Source organism: Perognathus longimembris, chromosome 18, assembly GCF_023159225.1.
Source record: "Perognathus longimembris pacificus isolate PPM17 chromosome 18, ASM2315922v1, whole genome shotgun sequence".
In the NCBI taxonomy this organism is placed as follows: Eukaryota; Metazoa; Chordata; class Mammalia; order Rodentia; family Heteromyidae; genus Perognathus; species Perognathus longimembris.
In genome coordinates, this window is record NC_063178.1 from 36,295,361 (window position 1) to 36,313,003 (window position 17,643).

Here is a 17,643-nt window from a genome sequence, read left to right on the forward strand (position 1 = left end):
TTAAGGTATGTATGAAAATATTTTATGAACTCAAGTTTGTTCTTTAAAAATTACGAAAAGTATCAAGAAGGTTAATAAAGAAAATTGTTGACAAAAATAATCAAACATGAAAATATCTCCCTGCACATCTCTAGCTACCTACCTGCCTGTTCATCCTCTGTCTCTCTATCCACTCTCATGTGTCCTCTACCCAACATCTGTGATGGAACACCTACCTATCTTCATCATCTTCTAACAGCCATTATCTATCTAACATGTATTTATCTATCTCTCATCTCTCACCTAACTATACCCGTCTGGAGAGAATTAACACATTTTACATTATAAAAAGTGCTCTTGGAAAAAGTTAGTACTTTGTCAAATGCTTTGAAATGCTTTAGATTTGAGGAATGTATTCAAGCAGAGTTTTAGAATAACTAGAAATTACAAGTTCTCATGTACACATGCCAAATCCAAAGCAAATATGTACCTAGAAATCAATAGAGTTTCAAAGATTATGAGCCATAGGAGGAAAGATGTAGTCTTTTAACATATACATAAATATACCAATGTTCTGATCAATATTTTAAAACATATAATTACACATAGGTACAGTATAGGGGCTGGGAATGTGGTTTAGCGGTAGAGTGCTTACCTAGCATACATGAAGCCCTGGACTGGATTCCTCAGCACCACATGAACAGAAAAAGCCAGAAGTGGCGCTGTGGCTCAAGAGACAGAGTGCTAGCCTTGAGAAAAAAGAAAAAAAAAAAAGAAGCCAGGGACATTATAGTGAGTATAGATATGAGTTGATTTCACCACTTAGCACATAGATCAATTCTACAGCTCTTAGGACATGCTACCCAAAGAGAACAAGGCCTAGCTGGCAGCCTGTTGAAACTCACTTTATATGGAAGTTAACATGGGTCAGGCAAACATTTCACTAAAAAGGACACATCATGACATATTTAAAAGAATTCCTATAAAATCAATCAAAGCACATTTATGAAATCTCTGCAAAGATTTAGCAACATGGAAGCTATATTTGTAACTGCTATCACCTCAATACCTGTTACACTCCCAATGTTGATGGCAAAAATCACTTCAGAGATCTGAGTTCTGGTGGACCATGCTTGTAATCCTGGGTACTGAGGAGGCTGGAATCTGGGGATGGCGATTTTGAATTGAGGCTGGGCAGAAAAGTCCCTGAGACTCTTTATACATAATTACCCAAAGAGCCAGAGGTGGAGCTATGGCTCAAATGGCAGAGCACAGCACCAGCCTTGAGCAATAAAAGCTCATTTTCCAAATTCAAGCTTCAGTACCAACACACAGACTAAATCATTTACAAGAATTACAACTATTTTGGTCTTTTGCTCAGAAAGTAAAGGTAATGATTATTCAAATGGTGACTCGACACGTTACACTGGTGTCTGTAAAGCCACGTCATGGAAGCGCTCTAACTACTACGATTTGATGATGGATTAGTGTATTTTGGTATATTAGAAGCTGTCATTCATCTTCCTGTGGAAGCTGGCATGAATGAGGCAAGGGCTTTGACCCACGAGGCAAAGAGGACACAAGCCCTACTTAGGACAAGGCTGCAGAAAGCAGCATTTGTGGGTTAGTGGGGACTGAGGCACTGAACCCTCTCATGTCTGAGTAGATGACACTGAAACCACTCTGTTGGGCTGTGCCTCCAAATATCCCCCCCAACACATGTAGGGTCCTGCCAACTGTGCCCAGGCCCCGCAGCCCCTGGGAAGAACCTGAGACATGTCTGTACTCTGAGGAAGGTCAGACCTTGCGGCACAGGGATTCTGATTATGAGTCTGTATGTCTACAACAGGTCCAAATCGGCGTCAATTGTAAGAGAACAAGGCTGACATATGTTGACAGCTATGATTTAATTTCTCTAATACTGCTACAGGGAAATAAGCTTTCCTTGGATTTCATACACCAATAGCATAAGTTAGTGTATTTATTATTGTTTCACTTTTGCTTTGTTCCCTTCCAGTGTGTATTATATTACAAGATTGTAACTTCCATGTGCTCTAAGCGATAATTCCCTTCAATTTTCTCAGACAACTTTAACATCTTTATTGTCTCCCAGGTCATATTTAGTAGATTCGTTCTTTTCAAAAATCAACCTCTTATTTTGCATGTGTGGTGTTTTTCTGGATACTGTTCTGTTTTTTTTTTTTTTTTGCAAATAATTTCAGTTCAACAGGATATGAAGCACTAACTGGGAGTTTTTTGTGTTCCCAGCTGCGGGGAGACAACATAAAAACCACCGATGACTGAGGAAAGCAACTCTCAGGCTGGTCATGATGGTGATCTGAGCTTACAAGATAAAGGAGAGCTCCCTGTGTAAAACAAAAGACAAAGATAAACAGAGAGTCACCAGGCATAGCCTGCAGTGAATCCATGGCTAGGCGTCTCCATTTTCCCCATATATAAGTTGTACTTAGGTGCTAAGAATGAGAGCTGTGGTTTTACTGGGGGGAGGGGAAATTTGAGTGCAATGAGTTATAGCTGGGCTTGTTTGTAAACATCATCTACATTATCTGTTTTTTACATTAGGAACACTTACCTTCGTTTTAGTATATCCAATTTTAGTTTTTAATCTCTTTATTCCTTGTGAATATTTAATTTATAAATCAGCCCTATAAAACCATTCATTTATAGCTTCAACTTGAACAGCTTCTTTCATTGACAATCATTTATTTAACTTGCTTCAAGTTGTCTGGCATCATCAATGAGTAGTAGATTTACAGATTACATTTTAGTTTATCCATGTATCTTTTTTTTAATTTTAAAAAGTATTTCATTATTATCTTTAGCTATACAAAGGAGCGGCCACTTAACAAAGCAGTTTATGAATACAATATGTTTTGATCAATGTCATCCCTTTCATTTCCCTTATCCTTATATTTCTTAGTAGTCAAACACCGGTTGTGCATCATCTGAACTCTTCTGAAATGTTCTTCTTAGTCTTGACAAATGTATGTGTGCTATTGTCATCACACAAAACTGTGTTCCTCTAACTCTTATCTGAGCCTTGTATATAGCAAGATGTTTCCTTCTAGGCATTTGTCTTTTACCTGGATTATAAAATGTGTGGGCCCATGGAGGTCATGCATATTATATCTATTGGATAGATACATAGAACATGTCCTCTTGTTAGTTAGTCTTGACTATTTCCCCCAGCTTTTCTGCAATATTGTTAACTAGATGTTTATTTTTATGGTTAAATATGTAAGATTATGATCTCACATTCTCACGAATAGTGAATGTCTTTCCTTTTGCCCCTCCCCCTGAAAGTTGGCCAAGCTTAGGAGTGTCACCCAGATGAATGGAAGGTACTCAGTCTGCTGGAGCTTACTGTTATCCGATTCTAAGAGAGTGACACAAAGCTTACAATATGGCTTACCTTTATCGTTACTCAACTTAACTGGCTTTAGTCATAAAACAGACATTAGATGCTAGGAATAGTCATATTTATTTAACCTATGTACTGATTTTTTTTTTTTTTAACAAATGCGTTTTGGTCAGAGTTTAGATTTCTTCTCTTCCTTAGAATCAGCTCTTCCATATTAAACTTGTGTTAGGAAATTGTACTAGATAATTTTCTTTTGCCAATTAAAATACTACCTTTTTCTTTAGATTATTAGCTTTCTCTGAATAGGGGAATTATACAGTATGTGAATTAGCTATCAATAAAGCAGGTAAAATAAAAAATACAACCCTTAGATGTAGCCTCTCAATACTTGATTAAACAGGGCAGCAAATTTTCTTTTGTGTTTTATTTATTGGTTTTAAAGCAGCTCCATGTTTCTAGTCTAAAAAAGTAATTGATCACAATGACAACCATTTCATATTTTAATGTTTCTTTCATCTTTGGAGAAATATATGGTGTTGAACATAATCAGGTTTACTCCTTCTTTTCTTCCTGCACATATAAAATTACCTATTATTTCATGAATACACCAAAAAGCCAATGTGTTGCTCTGTAAACCCAGGGCACCCTGAGGAATTGGGAAGCTGAGTAGAGAGCTGGCTGTTATTATGTTGACTTTCGAACGGAATCAAATGCTCTCCAGCTGTTGAGTGATGAGGATAGTTCTTGAAGGTTATTCAGTAGCTGCCTCCTGGATCCACGCTCTTGCATTTCTCGGGACACGTGGGTGGGAAGCATTGTTGGACGTGGATGGAAAGCGTTGTTGGATGGGATGGAGAGCATTGTTGGATGCGGGTGGAGAGCATTGTTGGATGGGATGGAGAGCGTTGTTGGACATGGGTGGAGAGCGTTGTTGGACGCGGATGGAGAGGGTTGTTGGACGGGGATGGAGAGCGCTGTTGGATGCAGTGGATGCGGATGGAGAGCATTGTTGGGCACTGATGGAGAGCGTTATTGGATGGGATGGAGAGCATTGTTGGATGTGGGTGGAGAGCGTTGTTGGATGTGGGTGGAGGGCGTTGTTGGATGTGGATGGAGGGCGCTGTTGGATGCAGTGGATGCAGATGGAGAGTGTTGTTGGATGCGGGTGGAGAGCGTTGTTGGATACGGGTGGAGAGCATTGTTGGACACTGTGGAGAGCGTTGTTGGACACTGATGGAGAGTGTTGTTGGACGCAGATGGAGAGCATTGTTGGATGCGGGTGGAGGGCGTTGTTGGACGCGGATGGAGAGCGTTGTTGGATGCGGATGGAGAGAGCTGTTGGACGCGGGTGGAGAGCGTTGTTGGACGCGGGTGGAGAGCGTTGTTGGACGCGGATGGAGAGCGTTGTTGGACGCGGATGGAGAGCGTTGTTGGACGCGGGTGGAGAGCGTTGTTGGACGCGGGTGGGGAGCGTTGTTGGATGGGGATGGAGAGCGTCTTTCCCGAGTCTTGGACACATAGCTAGGTCTCCTCTCGGCCAGGGCCACGGTCGGATTTGTTCCTGCTCTGCCCGCGTGGCCCCGGGGCCCATGTGGGGAGTCCCAGAGTGGGGGCCTGGCGGGCGGGTGCGGATGCGGGGGCGAGTGCGAGTGTGAGTGCGGGTGCAGGTGTGGGTGCGGGGCTCCCACAGGCTCTGCCGGGCGCCCTGCCGGCGAGTGCGAACTTCACTTAACCTCAGCTCCTCAGCAATAGCGCTCCGGGCTCAGAATGGGGCAGCCAGAGGGGCGGGAACGGGGGGGGGGGGAGATGAAGGTGAGGGGGGAAACCAGTATGCACAGAGACTCGGGTCTGTGGGGAGCTGAGGCCAAACGCCTTAGAAGCAGATCCAGGATGGCTGGCCTCAGGATGGGTGGGTCTCATGGAGGGAGGGCCTCAGGATGGAGGGGCTCAAGGATGGAAGGTCTCAGGATCGGCGGGGCTCATGGAGGGAGGTTCTTAGGATGGGCGGGTCTCATGGCGGGAGGGTCTCATGGAGGGTGGGTCTCATGAGGTAGGGTCTCATGGAGGGAGGATCTGATGGAGGGAGGGTCTCAGGATGGTGGATCTGATGGAGGGAGGGTCTTAGGATGGGCGTGTCTGATGGAGGGAGGGTCTCATGAGGGAGGATCTCATGGAAGGAGGGTCTCAGGATGGGCAGGTCTCATGAAGGGAGGGTCTCATGGAGGGAGGGTCTTATGGAGGGAGGGTCTCATGGAGGGAGGGTCTCAGGATGGGCGGGTCTGATGGAGGGAGGGTCTCAGAAGGGAGGATCTCATGGAAGGAGGGTCTCATGGAGGGAGGGTCTCAGGATGGATGTGTCTCATGGAGGGAGGGTCTTATGGAGGGAGCGTCTCAGATGGGCGGGTCTCATGGGTGGAGGGTCTCAAGATGGGCGGGTCTTACGGAGGGAGGGTCTCATGGAGGGAGGGTCTCATGGAAGAGGGTCTCAGGATGGGCGGGTCTCATGGAGGGGGGGTCTCAGGATTAGGAGTCTCATGTTGGGCAGGTCTCAGGATGGGTGTTCTCATGGAGGCATGGTCTCACGGAGAGAGGGTCTCATGGAGGGAGGGTCTCATGGAGGGAGGGTCTCAGGTTGGGTGGGCCTCAGGTTGGGTAGAGATGAACTAGGGGACTGACAGTTTAAAGAGGCAGAAAAAATATGTATCAGTCAACCACAATGTGTAAACCATGGATGCCAAATCAAACCAACACTCAGTGACCAACTGGCATTTTACAGCTTAGGATAAACCTCCCATAAGTCCTAAACCCAATAGAGAGTGTTTGGTTTGGTGTCAGAAACGTGTAGCAGAGGCTCTGTTGTGCAATGGATAGTTCATTAGACCTCTAGAAACCAATAGCAGACACTTGTGCAATTTGAAACCTGACAGATACCTGCTGACCTTTGACCTCTTCTTTAACACCTCAGTATTTCCATTTGTAAAATGTTCGGTAGACTTGAGAATTAAACAAAATTACCTATAAATTTAAACTTATACACACAGAGAGAGTATTGCCCAGGTTTAGAGCATGACTCCTGACACAGTAGAGACTCAGTTAATAACCACCCACTGTTAATAAACGGAGAGAGCTGATAGTAGGTCAGTCTCACATTCTCAATATTGTGTACTTTCCATAACAATATGCTTCTCCTTTGAAAGCACCATCCCAGAAAACCACGTGGATGCACAGTCATGTACAGGAAAAGGGGTTTATTGTTAGCAGGAGCTGACAGGTTAGCTCTCTCAGGATAGAGAGTAGTGCCTGTCCTTGGGTAAGGCAGCATTTATTGGCTAAGGGACTGGTGAGTGAGGCATGAGAGCCAGTATTCCATTATGGTGGGATAAGATTTGTGGCAGCTGCCTGAATAGTAGATAAGGAGGCCGGCTGTTACCATTTATAGCTGTGACTGACCAAATGGAATGTTACTTCAAGGTGTGAGAGAGGAAGCTGGTTATCAGCTGCCTGCTTCAAAAGGGCCCTTTGTTGGCCAATTTGAGGAGAGGAACATGCCAGGCTAACATCTGTGATGTGATTTCAGTGGGAAAATTTAAACCTCCTGATCAGTGGAGCATCTTGTCAGTACCTACAAAATCAACTATGTGGTAAATGCCCCCCCACTTCAGCTGCCCCTCTGCCTATATTCACCCTCCGGATGAGTCCCAAAGTATAATAGAAAAAGACAGCCAGTGTTTGGCATGTGGGTGCTGTTCTCGGGTTCAGCGCGGCTGTTTAATCCCCTCCAGGTACCTTAAGACAACATTTCTTTATTTTCTTAAAGACAAGCTAACAATCCTACCAAGTCCCTATTAATATCCATGCCTGCCTTCAAGTGGTTTGGTTGCAGCCTTTCATACTGCATAAGGAAACAACCCAGTAAAGCTTCCCAATAACAACAAATGCTACCCAGTGATAGCATCTTTTCCCTTGAGAAGTGTACAAGCAATAGATGTTTTGAGACACTAAATCTCTACATGTTGTAGTTTCCTTCTCATAAGGAAAGATAAATACCTTTCAATATTCTTAAAACAGGACAGGTCACTAATTCAATACCTTTTCTGAGATGAAGTAACAGCAAAGAGGACAGTCTCATCCCACACTCAGGTTAAAACTCAGTTGTCTTTTTTTTTAACTCACTGTCTCAGATTTGAAATTTATAAGCCATTCCAGGAAGAAAGAAGAAAGTGCTTCTCACTGCTGTTCACAGATCTCTCCTCACCTTCTGCCTATAGGGGACAACAGCTCCTGTGTCCCTCACAGATCTGAGTCTATGCCAGGGACTACACAGAGGACCTCTCTCCAAAAGGCAGCATAGTGGTTAAGGGATGGATTATTTGTCTGTGCTTGGGAGTCTGAGAGATACCAATTATGAAATTGTCATTTCATAATTTATAAGCAGAATTATGAAGTTTAGAGTGGTTCTGAAAGTTGGAAAGTTACCACCCTTGTCTTACAAAACCTGACACAGCAAATGGTTTGCTTCCTCTCCTACCTCTCAATTGCTTTCTATCACTTACTTGCACTTGCTGTTTAATGCATTGTCATATGATTGACAAAATTCTTATCTGTAACTATATCATGAACTGCATGGCTACAATGAAAACATACAGTCAACCTCAAGTGTTGAAACATGAGGCTAAAAGAACTTACATGTAATGCTAGCTAGAATGTGAATTGGTAGAAGTCTGAGGAGCATTTGTCAGTATCAACTAAATTTGAGTATCTATTCACTGTGGGCCAGAAATTCTTCTATGCATATTCGAAATATATAAAATCATCTTATGAGTATGAAATGTATAGGATGAAGATATTTATTGTACCAGTAATTATAGTTTTTAAAACTGAAAAAAAACAACCCAGGTGCCTGCTGGCAGTTTTGAGGACATTTAACTTTTGGTAATGGAGTAAAACACAGCAACAAAGATGAATAAACTGGATGTGTCCTCAATGTGGTATGTATTTCACAAACATTATAAACTGAAAGATGTCAGATTCAAAACACATTAAGTTATAAATTATGAGACTGGAGCAGAGAATAGCTTGGAACAAAGGGCACAGATACAAAGCTGGGGGATTTTTAATTCAGAGTTCAGCAAAAGCATCTTTTGGGTTGCCTCTAACAGTAAGAGAAAAGGCTGTGGATATGATCTTTGCAAAGGAACAAATAACATAAGTTATTTCTTTGAAGAGATGAGGTTGGAAGGTAAAACAAAAAAGGATTACGGGATGTTGGTAATGGTCAGCTTTAGTATCCGCATGCTGCTTACATGAGTGAATTAATTTACGAAAATTCACAAGGTCTGCACTAAGGTTAAATGCACTTCTCTGAACATACATTATGTGGAGACAGAACTTTTTAGAGATAAACAGTTCCTCATGGCACCACCTCATGGATGGACTATTGCTTTTCTCAAGAGGTGGCTCAGTCTTGGATGTCTAGCGTGGAGAGGTCTTGGCCTGTCTGGTATGAGTAGAGCTCAAGGAGTTTGATCAGTTGCATAGTTAATGAATCTCTGAATAATTGAATAGTATCCTAAGTACACTTGTGAACATGTAAAACACATATCTATGGCTTTCTTCCTGAAATTACATTCTATTTTCCTTCTGCATATACTGTCCCCTCAAGCTGTTCCTGCATCAAACACTTAGCTTTACATGGTTTTATCACCTGCCATCAATTAAAATATAAAATTATTAAACAGAAATTTCCAGAAATAAAAAGTTCATGGGTTTTCAATATCATGCCACTCTGCATTGTGGTGAAATCTTGTATCACTGTGCTCTTCCACTCAGGAGAGAGCCTTCCCTGTGCAAGGTGTCCATGATGCACCACAGACACCCCTTAGTTTTACCTTTTGTTTTACTTATTGGTGTGGAGATGAGAATCAAGTTTAGGGTCTCCTACATGTTAGGTAGGTGCTCCATCACTGAGCTGTTTCACTAGACCTTGCTAATCACGTTGTCCAGTCACTATGTGCCAGTTCTTTTTTCTTTTTCCTTCCTTCCTTCCTTCCTTCCTTCCTTCCTTCCTTCCTTCCTTCCTTCCTTCCTTCCTTCCTTCCTTCCTTCCTTCCTCCCTCTCTCCCTCCCTCCCTCCCTCCCTACTGTTCTTTCTTTCCAGTCCTGGGGCTGGAACTCAAAGCCTGAGCAATTTCCCTGGCTTCTTTTCGCTCAAGGTTAGCACTCTACCTCTTGAGCCACAGCACCACTTCAGGATTTTTCTGTATATGTGGTGCTGAGGAATTGAACCCAGGGCTTCATGCACACATGCATGCATCTACTGGCAGCCCTATGTACTAGTTCTTTTTGTTGTAACTCTCATTGAAAAACTGACTTCAGTGGAGCATGGTAAGTGTTTAGTCAGATGGGTAATGTTCTATTCTGTCGGTGACATGAACAAGTATGTTCTCTGGTAGACAGAAGGCTTGTGGCAAAAGCCCATCTTCATAAATAAATATTATGTGTAGGTATGCATATATACATATGTGTTTGTGTGGGAAAACTTAAAATACATAGAGTTCAGCACTACTGGTGGTTTCTGGCATCCACTGGAGATCTTGGAACATATCTCCTGTGCATGAGGGAGACTACTAAAATACAAAAATCAGGCCCAGCTATGCTGTTATGCAGTTTTACAGAATAGCACCAGATGGCACTGAGTTCTCAAATGTAATTCATAATTGCCTTCAGGTGGTGTAACCCCCCTTTTCCTTTGTGGTCACAAGTCAGAGTGATACTGTGCATAAAGAAGGTCTTGTTTTTGAGTGAGGAGTTTTGATGCATTCCTGCTAGAAAGCAGCTCTGTATGATTGGGTGTATCACAAGGAGCAAGAATCATTTCCTTCTATCAACATGTTTTCTGCCACCTGCTCAGTTCTTATGATCCTTTTAATGTGCAGTAAGTAACCTTTTATCCTACATATTAGCAATAGGTCCTTTACCTACAATCTTGATAACATTTAACCTTTTCCCTCGCATAACAATGTTATTTATTTTTCCAGGGAGGAGCAGAGGAGACTCAGTGACCCAGACAGAAGGCCTGGATACTCTCACAGAGGGTGCACCTATGAACCTCAACTCTACTTACCACACCACTTACTCATCTGCCTTTATTTCTGGTATGTCCAATATCTTAATAAAGCCCTTAGGCTACTACTGCAGAGCTTGACCCAACACCCAAGGTCAGAGAATCAGGGTTTCCAGGCCACTCTTGTTAAGAGTGACAGCTCCTTCCACCTGCAGAAATATTCACTCCAGCTGTCAGACTCAGCTGTGTACCACTGCGCTATGAGAGACACAGTGAGAAGAGCTGCAGGGTCAGCAGTTCACTAACCACGGGGTTGAGAGGAGCATCCCTGGGAGGAGAGGGCTGTGTTCTCTCCCTGGGCAGAGTTGATGTAGCTTCCTCGGCAATGGGATCCAATCACAGGTGGGAGTCACAGACCTCTAGGAGGTTGTGTATCACTCAGAGGAAGGATAGGATGCCTGTCACTGTTAAAGAGAAATAAGCTTGTGATCTCCAGAAGGGCCAATACTTAGCCTGAAAGGCTCCTCTCGCCTGTTGTAGAGGAAATCACAGCCAACATGGCCCATGACATGGGACTGATCACCATGAAGATATCTTACAAATGAGCTATTTCACATCCCCAGGTATTTTGTGTTCTTCATGCAAGCATTAATAAACTAACTGAGGGTTGTAGAATCTGGCTTGTTTTGCCATATTGCAAACTGCACAATGAAATTAGGCATTGCTTCTTTATGGTCAATGCTGCTGAAGGCACATCACAACTCCTCACCAACCCTAAGCCTCCTGGAGTCACTCAGGAGACACTGCAGTAGGATGTCCAGGATGAGGTCCTGCGAGGCAGCTCCATGCTCTGTGATCAGAACATGCAGGTGGAAGACACCAGGTAAGAAAAGACAGAATCCAAGAAGCCCTCCTTCTTTGTGTACTGTCTTCTCTGCTCTCACGTGACATTAACACCTCAGATTGTGGTGTGGTTTTACATAGTATTAGGCTTCTGATCATCTGATAATCATCTAAGGTAAGAGAAAGGAAGCCTAAAATTGGATCCATCTCAACTACTTAAGCAATATAATGGTCTAAACCAGAATACTTCTGATATTTTTGTTATTTCTCTGTAAAGAAAGAACAATCAAATTGCAAGAACCAGAATATAACAAAATATTCCTGTTTTTCTGTGTGTACAAAAAGCTAGAAATGTATATACACTTTCTTAGAGATAGAAAGCCAACTAGCACGTCAATTTCCATGATTCTGTACTCCAAAATTGAATTCTAAATATAGAAAGTAGTGCTGTAAAACCATATGGGCCTAGATTTGCTTCACATACCCAGGTAGATATGTGTGTTTTGATGGGAACTGGTGCTGTGTTTATAATCCTAACAAGTACTCTAATGTTAGTACTGCCCTGGTTTGCTTGTCCCAGGAGGTAAATAATATTCCCCCATCTTACTGTGCATCCCTTCCAAAAATATGTCCTTACTGGCATTTATCTTGGCTGTCTTCCAGAAAGGGACTTGCTACTTCGTAGCACATTGTTTGTTGTACTGTGTGGGCCCTGGGTCAGCCCTCCTCTCCAAGGGGTCCTTGTGGAAGATGGAGGACCTTCAGATTCTTGGAGAACTGAAGAAAACATGGGATTCTGCCTTCCTGGTACTTCCAGAGCATCCTGGAAATACACCTCTGGAGGACCATGACTCAGCATATTCATGAATCCTTTAGACAAGTATGCACTAGCTACTGCAAGTTACCTTCAGGGCATTGGTCAGATTTTATTCTGTGTGGGGTGGAAACACCCACCACTTGCAGGACAGGTAATAAGTCTGGGAATAAACCATGACTACCAGTCCTGCCAAGCCCCACCTCTACTTGTGCCTGTCCAAATCATGGTCCACTCTGTTTGAAGCAGGGGCCTGCAAAACAAACCCTAAGTTCAAGGCTTTGCACTGCCAAGAAGAAAAAAGAGGTAGGAAGGAATGGGAAAGGGAGGGAAGGATGAGGGGAGGAAGGGAGGGAAAGGGAGATAGAAAGGAAGGAAGGAAAGAAGGAAGGGAGGAGGGAGAGAGAGAGGGAAAGGGAAGAAGGTAGGAAGGAAGGAAAAAAAGAACTGTCTGAATCCCCAATTCTAATGCTGAAGTTATTTTGTATCTCTCTCTCTCTCTCTCTCTCTCTCTCTCTCTCTCTCTCTCTCTCTCTCTGTGTGTGTGTGTGTGTGTGTTTGTGTCTGTGTGTGTTATCCCCCTTGGGATTTTAAGCTGATGGAAGGCAGGAAAAATGCCACCCATGCCAGGAGCTAGCATATATTTTTATATGCAGGAGCCTGAGGATGGAGTATAAGAGGTAGAGGGCAGCCAACACAGTGATGTTCAGAAGACTCTATCTCAATGGAAGAATCTGGGCACATTGGTGCCCATCCATCATGCTGTGAGCAGTAGGAATCATAAAATAGAAGGACCTCAAATATAACCAGTACCAAAAAGCACTTGACATGTGCCCTGAATGTCTGCCTACCATGTGCAAGGTCCTGAGTTTAAACTGTTAAAAAAAGGAAAGAAAGCACATGTGTGTATGTGTGTGTATATATGTCTGTATGTGTGTGAGTGTGTGTGTGTGTGTGTGTGTGTGATGTTCCCCTTAGACTGTAAGCTCATGGGGGACAAAAAGAATTCTCATGGCCTTACATGGTTTCACATTATCTATTGCCATCTAACAAGCCTCTGAAAAATTCAGTGAATTAAAATAACAGCAAGTAATATCAGTTCTCATGGTTCTCCCTTTTGAGCTGTGGTTAGCTACTCAGTGCAGCATCTGCTGGGGTCATATCTGCTAGGGTCTGCTGTATTGCTGGCCAGTTTAGCTTTGGTGCAATTTAGGAGATCTCCACAAGACTTCTCTTCTTTCCTCTCCTCCTCCTCTTCCTCCTCCCTCCCTTCCTTCTTTCTCCTCCATTCCTCCAGCCCATCCATCCTCTCTCTCTATTTCTCTATTACTATTTCTCTCCCCCTCCCTCAGTAGTCTTGCCAATGATTTTTGTATCCTGACCATTGGCATTCAAGAGCAAAAATAGAACCTGCCACATTTTTTACAGGCTACACTCAAAATGGCATAGCTTCACTAGTATCACTTTCTACTGGCCACAGCAAATTACAAGCTAGCCCAGATTCAAAGATCTAAGAATAATCTTCCTGCTACAGGTAGATGTGGCAATCACTGAAATACATGCTACAATCAGATAATATTAGTAACATTTATTCTCCAGGCGCGGGTGGTGGGGGACTGGAAGAGAGGAGGGGTCATCAGGGAAGCTTGCATTTTATGCTGTTCATGGGTCACCTTTTCTCATGTCAGAAACCATCAACTAAGCCATCACTGTCCAAACAGTCATTGTTGGTCACAAACAAAAGATTCCATAGGGAAGTTTTATTTGTCCAATAGCTCTAATCAGTAAGTTAAAACAATGAAAAGAAATGAATTTTAATGTTTTGTTCATTGAACAACATGCAACATATATGACTTGAACAGGTTATAAATGAAAACTTTAGATATTACGTTCTAGATATAGAACTCTACAATTCTATATTATTTTACATTGCTTCACCCTATTTTGTGGGTCCTTTTCAACTGCAGCACATCTCTATTTACTCTTTCCACATTACTTTATTCCAAACTGTCAACTTTAAAACTTTTGATTGTTTTCCACAGGTTGATTTTCTCACTTTAATATCCCCATTGTGGTTTTTGTTACAGAAAGAAGAAAATTCACCAACACTTGCATTGAGGTCAGTGTATTGAAAAGTATAACTAATGACATCATCAATGCTTAACATATGTTAAATACAGAACTAATTTACATAAAATCATTCCAGAAATTTTTACAACAAAACTTTATTCCATAAAATAATTGATTTAACTAATAAAATAATACAAAATTGCTCCAGAAGACGCCCGACCGTGGGCGCCGCGCAGGCGCATGGCGTCCCCGAGGCGGAACAGAGGCGTCGCTGGCGACGGGGCGACCCGGACGCCCGGCGCCGGGGTGGGAGGGGGTGGGGGGTGGGGGGTTGGGGAAGGCGGGCCCGGGCGGGGGGGCCGCGGCGCATGCGCAGGCAGCTCCCAGGCGGCCGAAGGGTTGCGCAGCGCCACGGGACGGGATGGGCGAGCAGACCGGGCTCAGCGCAGGGTGAGGATGGACGAGGACGTTCTGAACTTGCTCAAGATCCTCATCATCGGCGAGAGCGGGGTGGGCAAGTTCAGCCTGCTCCTGAGGTTCACAGATGATACTTTTGATCCAGAATTTGCGGCAACAATAGGTGTTGACTTTAAGGTGAAAACAATTTCAGTGGATGGAAATAAAGCTAAACTTGCAATATGGGATACTGCTGGTCAAGAGAGGTTTAGAACATTAACTCCCAGCTACTATAGAGGTGCACAAGGTGTTATATTAGTTTACGATGTCACAAGAAGAGACACTTTTGTGAAGCTGGACAATTGGTTAAATGAATTGGAGACATATTGTACGAGAAATGACATAGTAAACATGCTGGTTGGAAATAAAATCGACACGGAAAATCGCGAAGTTGATAGAAATGAGGGCCTGAAATTCGCACGAAAGCATTCCATGTTATTTATAGAGGCAAGTGCAAAAACCTGTGATGGTGTACAATGAGCCTTTGAAGAATTGGTTGAAAAGATCATTCAGACGCCAGGACTGTGGGAGAGTGAGAACCAGAACAAGGGCGTGAAGCTGTCACACAGGGAAGAAAGCCATGGCGGAGGGGCCTGTGGCAGTTACTGCTCTGTGTTATAAACTCTGGGAAATTCCATCTCTCTTGCATATTGGATCAGATAGTGACATCTTTCTGTGTATAAACTCACTGCTGTTTTAGGGACCTTGCAGTTTGCACATAATTGTTTTGTATCATGGCAGTAAATACTTGCAAGAAATCCCATTCATTGGCTTTCCCAGGTAGAATGTTATGGTAAGCATGCACAGTTTGGAGTCTCTAGGTTTTTGTTTTTGTGGTTTTTTTTTTTTGCCAGTCCTGGGCCTTGGACTCAGGGCCTGAGCACTGTCCCTGGCTTCTTTTTGCTTTTGCTCAAGGCTAGCACTCTGCCACTTGAGTCACAGCGCCACTTCTGGCCATTTTCTGTATGTGTGGTGCTGGGGAATCGAACCCAGGGCTTCATGTATACAAGGCAAGCGCTCTTGCCACTAGGCTATATCCCCAGCCCGAGTCTCTAGGTTTTTATGTAACATAATATAGGTGTACCTTTAGGTATACATTGGATTTTATGATTTACATTTATCATGTAATTTTTTTAAAACATCCATCTGTCTAGTATACATTGGTATAAAGTCTACTTTTGGTCTCCTTTTTTGCTTAAATACTCCTGTCAATTACTGAATTACTTGGTATACAGGTATCCTACCTGTCAGATTTCCTTTGAGGAATAACAGCTTTTCTAGAATGTGGGAGATTCTTTTAGAACTAAGCAAAATTCTCAGAATGTAGCCCAGGTCAATTCATAACTAAATCTCCATTTGTTCTGATGATGCTTCAAAAATGTACTTACATGTTAGAGAAGTTTGAGATTTTTTAAAATTTACTTCAATGATTAGTTCAGTTTTAATCCTGTAATGTGTCCATTGGATTTATGATCCTTTCACAGTGTTTTTAGTGCTTGGTGATTGGCAGAATGGCAATAAGATTTTTCCCCATTTTGGTCCCAGAATAACAGAGCAGAGCAGAGCAGAGCAGTATACTACACTACTTTATTACCTTCAACCTTGAAAACCACCACCTTTTCTTACATGTGCTGTTAGTGTCCATCCAGGGACCTCAACTGTACCCATGTAATGTTTTTGAATATCTGTGTCTTATGGCTTCCACAAGTGGATAGTTGATCCTCAGAAACTTGTTTCTGTATTTTAATAGTGAGGAGAAACCATTTGAGAAAGGCATATTGCTTCCAGATTCTGACATGTGTGGGAAAATGCTGTTGCAGTGAAAAGGTTGATAATTTGCTATCATATGTAACCAATAGTTTATCAAAACCAACTTTACAGACTAATAAATCTTTTCCACAGTATTCAGTTTTCTAACCTCTTGCTATTGTACATTATATTTTATCTTACCCATTATTTAATTTACTTTGACCTCTTCTATATTAAGCCCCAGATAAGTAATTTGTTCTTTAAAGCTAGTCACTGTAATACTCCTCATTAAGATTCTGATATTAATTTCTTGGCAGTTCTCTATGTACAATTACAAATGATAAAAAGACTTTTGTGAATCTTTGCACAAAAAAATACAAAATAGTGCCATAAAGTTAATACTGTAACTAATTCATAATCAACAAATGTAGCAAAAAGCCACAAAATACTTAATAGGATTTAATATAAAATCATGCCATAAAGTACTACAATACATATCATTCCATAAAATTATTTAAAAAGGTGCTATTGTATGATAATATAATACTATGCCACAAAATTATTAATATCACTAATACGCCCTAATAATATATAACTACTCTACCACTCTTCCAATTCCTTTGTAAAGAATTACTCTTTTGCAGTAACCCTCACCTGACCTCCTTCCCTGGCAACCAGACTGTTTGGTGTACCTCTACTCTGGCCACCGCCCAGCAGCCTTTGCCTTGTCTGGCCTCCTTTAGCCCCTCCAATTATAATAAAGTATGAGCAACTGCCACCAAGATTCCCTGTCCAATTAACTTCAAGAGGGTGGGACCTCCTTTTCCAGGCTGTAGCCGCCAGGTCTTCTGATAATGATTGTGTCCATCTCATGGTTTTCATCAGTCTGGTAGAAGAAGGAGAATCAGGGATTCTTGCTCAAGACCTCATACTTCAGGCACTGCTAGATCTCAGGCAGCAGCAACAGTGGAATTCTCTAGGGGCCAAGTCAATGAAGCTCTCCGTGGACAGAATCCATGTTGCCAGTAGAGCTCACTGGTTCAACATCTCTAACTCCAGTCTCACAGGTTCCCCAAGGATTTGAGATGGACTCTGGAGCAGGGCTCTGGGTGTCTGCCAGGTTCTTGACCTAGAACTCTGTATGCTCAACTCCAAGGCCCCACAGCAGCTCCTGCAGCTCCTTCATCTCTATCTTGTCCTAGGCCATTTGGTGGAAACACTCCTCTGTTTCCTGATATATTTTCACTACAGCTAGCATCTGTTCTTTGTAGATGACAGTGGATTCTC

The 17,643-nt window shown here is 42.6% G+C and overlaps 1 pseudogene; it reads left to right on the plus strand.

Annotated features, from left to right (window-relative positions):
• The first annotated feature begins 14,607 nt into the window (after positions 1-14,607).
• On the plus strand, positions 14,608-16,066 carry LOC125366799 (annotated as a pseudogene).
• Positions 16,067-17,643: the final 1,577 nt, after the last annotated feature.